We start from the raw sequence: 4,602 nt of genomic DNA, 5'->3' as shown, positions 1-4,602 counted from the left end.
CCTTTATCTATTTACTCTTGGATCGGTTAGTGTTATTTTTCAGAATTATATTAGCATTTGTTGTTGCTCTTGTTAAGTGCCATTGAGTCGGTTCTGACTAATCATGACCTTGAATAGGGGTTCTGAGGTTGTAAATCTTTGCAGGAGCAGAAAGCCTCACCTTTCTCCCGCAAGTGGGTGGTGGGCTCAAACTGCTGACCTTGTGATTCACAATCCAGTGCTTTTCCTACAGAGCCACCACACATCTTAGAGAAAATAAAGCCAAAATCACTAGTTTTGCTTAAGGAACAATCCTCACATTACCTTCTAGACTCCAAGAAAAATCTGAGAACTGCTGTCAAGTTTATGTCTTATAAAATAGAAAGACATGAATGGATTCTTCCTCAAAGGGGCTTCAAAAAGTTTGTAGAAAAATACCATTTTCTTTTAATTCAAAGTTTCCATGAACTTTTTCAAGTCCCCTTGTATCAGCTGTTCCCTAAAATCCCAGGAGGACATATAGAAAGGACCACTGTTCACCAACATTCCTTTCTTTCCAACCAGAGAAAGAGATTAAACATTACTTTCATGATTTTACAATTCTGCTTTTGAAAAAGGATGCTTGGTGCTTCACATGACTGTACTATTTTTATCCTGTGAGACTGTTATTTTATTTCTGTTCACAGTATGAAACCAATAATGAATCAGCAGACAACTATAATAACACTTCCGTTTTACATGAGGGAGCAGCGAATCTCTGGGTAACTCTCAGCCCGTGAGACATAAAAGCAGTGACCATCGTTGGTCAAAATTCCCTTTATTTCAAAGTATAATAGTAATATTAGAAAACTACACTTTCACCAGTTTGTGAGGTTTTTCTCTTTTTTTTTTCCCCCTTTTAAATTTTATTTTTCACAAATGAACAAAGCAAAAATACTTGATGTACACATATAGCACCAAAAATATATATCCATTAAATGTCCAAAGGGCACATTTTCCAACCAGCCTCCTGTCTGCATGTGAGGTTTTTCTTAATGGCTAACTCATATTCTGGTGAATATAAAGACGAAAAATATTCAGACAAATACTGTGATTCAGTGCTTAACTGTTAATCAAAAGGTTGGCAGTTTGAATCCACTCCACGGCTGCTCAGGAGAAAGACCTGGCAATCTGCTATTATAAAAATTGATGGGGGGCGGCATTGAGTCGGTCCCTGATAGCCCCCTGTGTAGGGTTTCCAAGGCTTTAAATCTTTACAGAGCACAAAGGCTCCACTCTCTCTCATGTAATAGCTGCTGGTTTTGAACTGCTGATCTTGTAGTTAGCAGCCCAACACATAACCCAATAGACTACTACAACTCACTCTTATAAAGAAATTGTTGTTGTTGTTGCTGAGTGCCACGAGTCAGGTCCAACTCATAGTGACCCTGAATAGGGGTTCTGAGGAAGTGGCTCAAAATGACTTTTTGGTCCAGTGCATCATTCTTTGTTGTTGTTGTTAAGTACCATGGAGTTGGTTCTGACTCATAGTGACCCTGTACAGGGTTTCTGAGGCTGTAAATCTTTACAGGAGCAGAAAGCCTCATCTTTCTCCTGTGGAACAGCTGGTAGTTTCAAACTGCCGACCTTGAGGTCAGCAGCCCGATTCATAACCACTACATATCAGGGATATCCTATGGGGCAGTAGTACTCTATATAGGGCAAGTTCTACTCTGCTGTGGGGGCAGTTCTGTGCTGTCACAGAAGATCGATATGAGTACAAATCGATTCGCCAGCCCCTAAATACAATAAGGAGCTCTGGTAGCACGGTGATTATAAATAGGGCTGTGAACCACAAGGTCAACAGTTAGAAACTACCAGCTGTTCTGCGGGAGAACAATGAAGCTTTCTGCTCCCGTAAAGATTTACAGCCTCAGAAACCCTGTACAGGGTCATTATGAGCCAGAACCGACTCCACGGCACATAACCAACCAACAACAACCAACAATACAGTGGTGTTGGAGGAGACTTTGGGCTGCCCAAAGAACAAACAGATCTGGATTGGAAGAAGTGCAGCCAGAGTGCTCCTTGGAGGCCAGGATGGCCAAACTTCGTTTCTCATGCTTCAGACATATTGTCAGGAGGGACCAGTCGCTGGAGAAGGTTATCATGCTTGCTAAGGTAGAGGGATGGATTGGCAAAGTGGCAGCATCAGTGGGCTCAAGTGTGGCAACAATAGTGAGGTTGGCCCAGGATTGGGCAGTGTTTTGTTCTGTTGTGCATAGCGTTGATATGAGTTGGTACCAACTCGATGACACCTAACAACTACAACAACAATACAATGGAATCAGACTGAGCTGGGTTCTGGGTTCTGTGAACTAGAGCAATGTATTCAATTTCTCTGTTTCTCAGTTTCTCCATCTGAAAAATAGAACTAATAAATGTATCTTCCTCATACAAATTGTTAAGAGAATTAAAATGAAAGAAGACCACACTTGGCACACAGTAAGCACTACAGAAATATTTGTTAAATTTTAATGCAAAAATCCAAATCCAGAATGCTTCTGTTTCTAATGATGTTCACTGTGTAAAATATGGATTCATGAATGACATGAAAATGATCACAAGAACGCTGTTTTCAATTGTCTCCATTTTAAAAGTTGAAATAGCTCCATTCTCAAAGTGTCTTTTGAAGCAGACCTAGCTATTGTTCCATGTGCCCATGCCTCACATACAAAAGGTATTACAGGGGAGGCATTAAGTCCAGTTACAAATGAAGAAAATGAGACTCCAAGTTCTATCAACTGCCCAAGGTCACTGCTGGCAAATGGCAGATACAGGATTCAGAGCAGCTCTGTTTGACTTCTAAAACAACTGTCCTTCCCCTCAGCAAGCTACTCCCTTTAGGATAAAGAGCAACAAATGAACTCTACCAAATAATTACAAATTCACTTCTCAAACCCCAACTTCTCACAGATACCCAATTCTGTATCTCTGACTACCTAGCAAGATATAGACCCTTAGCTCTTTCATTTACATCTCTTTAACATGTTTGAAGAAAAATATTCCTCATCCTTTCAGAACTGGAGCCCATCAATCATTCAGGAACCACACGGTAAACACTTATCATAGACCAAGTACAGAGCTAACAGATGAGACTGTAATTGAATGAGATATATGGTACCTGCCTCATTAAAGTTTATAGTTCAATTAGTGAGGAAGAGAGACAAAGAAACAATTAGGCAAATACACCCACTTTTCATTTATCAACATGGTTTGTTCCCAAAGACTAGGCCATCATGTTAAAATTGACGCTGTGCAAAATTTCAACCAACCAAATGCTTGATTGATGCGTTTGAGCTACGGTGCTACAGAAAAATATTGAATATACCATGAACTGCCAGTAGAATAAACAGATCTATGTTGGTAAAAGTACAGCCAGAATACTCCTTAGAAGCCAGGGTGGTCAGACTTTGTCTCTCGTATTCCGGACATTATTATTTAGGAAGGACCAGTCCTTGGAGCAACGGAGGTAGAGTGAATGGATTGGCACAGTGGCAGCAATGATTGTGAGGTTGGTGCAGGACGGGGCAGTGCCTCGTACTGTTGTGCTTAGGGTTTCCATGAATCAGTATCTATTCGATGGCACCTAACAACAACAACAACAACAACAACAACAACAAATGCTTGTCAGGCTCCAGGAATCATTTCAGAGGCAGTCTCATAGGGCTGTTGCCGGCCCTGTAGCTTCAGGCTGTAGCTTGCTCTCTCTGCATGTGAATTCCAGACAAGTGGGTCTGGCAGGTCAGCTTGTGTGATTTCAAAGCACAGGCAAAGGTAATTGGGTCCAGATTTGCAGGAAACCTACCTTATCCTGACCCACAGGATTCTTGCTTTCCACAGAAATTCCCATCCATCCAGGACCACCAACTCTAGCCCCAGTTTCCCAAGCACATATATAGTAGATAGGTGGGTCTGTGGCAAAGTGACTACTGCAAATCCTTTCTGTGCCCCTCTACCACCTTCTTACAGATGCATGGTCCAAAGCCACAGTCTGCTGAGACAGCAGAGCATCTACCAGTCTTAATCCAGCAAGCTAATAACCCAAAGCCTGGTGATCTACCTTTCTTTTTTTCCTATTGTAACTTTATTTGCATCTAAGAGCCTGGAGATGGGTAGGAGGGGAGAGGTCAAGACTTGGGGCTCAGGAGGGAGATACCTGCTCCCTCAAAACACATGATTCCTGACCTGGCTATTAAGGAGATTTAAGAGATTTGCTTTGTGTAAATATTGTTGGAAATGAGAAATGTTGGGTAATGAGACAGTCCATAAGTTAAGAGTCGTTGTCAGGTGCCATCGAGTCAGAACCAACTCATAGCGACCCCATCCATGCACAGCAGAACGAAACAATGTCTGATCCTGGGCCAACCTCACTACCGCTGCCATACTTGACACCATAAATGATGTCACCTGGCTGATCCATCTCGTTGGGGGTCTTCCTCTTTTTCTCTGACCCTCCACCTTATCCAGCATGACATCCTTCTCCAGCGACTGTTCTCTCCGGACAATGTGTCCAAAGTATGAGAGACGAAGCCTAGCCATCTTGGCCTCCAAGGAGCACTCTGGTTGCACTTCTTCCAAAAC

At 42.1% G+C, this 4,602-nt stretch overlaps 1 protein-coding gene across 1 annotated transcript in view; it reads right to left on the bottom strand.

The window, feature by feature from the left end:
• TEC (tec protein tyrosine kinase) overlaps window positions 1-4,602 on the bottom strand; it is a 110,680-nt gene that overhangs the window by 68,063 nt on the left and 38,015 nt on the right. The window lies entirely within an intron of this gene.

Source organism: Chrysochloris asiatica, unplaced genomic scaffold (genome assembly GCF_000296735.1).
Source record: "Chrysochloris asiatica unplaced genomic scaffold, ChrAsi1.0 scaffold00209, whole genome shotgun sequence".
In the NCBI taxonomy this organism is placed as follows: domain Eukaryota; kingdom Metazoa; phylum Chordata; class Mammalia; order Afrosoricida; family Chrysochloridae; genus Chrysochloris; species Chrysochloris asiatica.
Note: the sequence above shows the minus strand (reverse complement) of the source record. Positions and strands in the feature narration are given on the sequence as shown.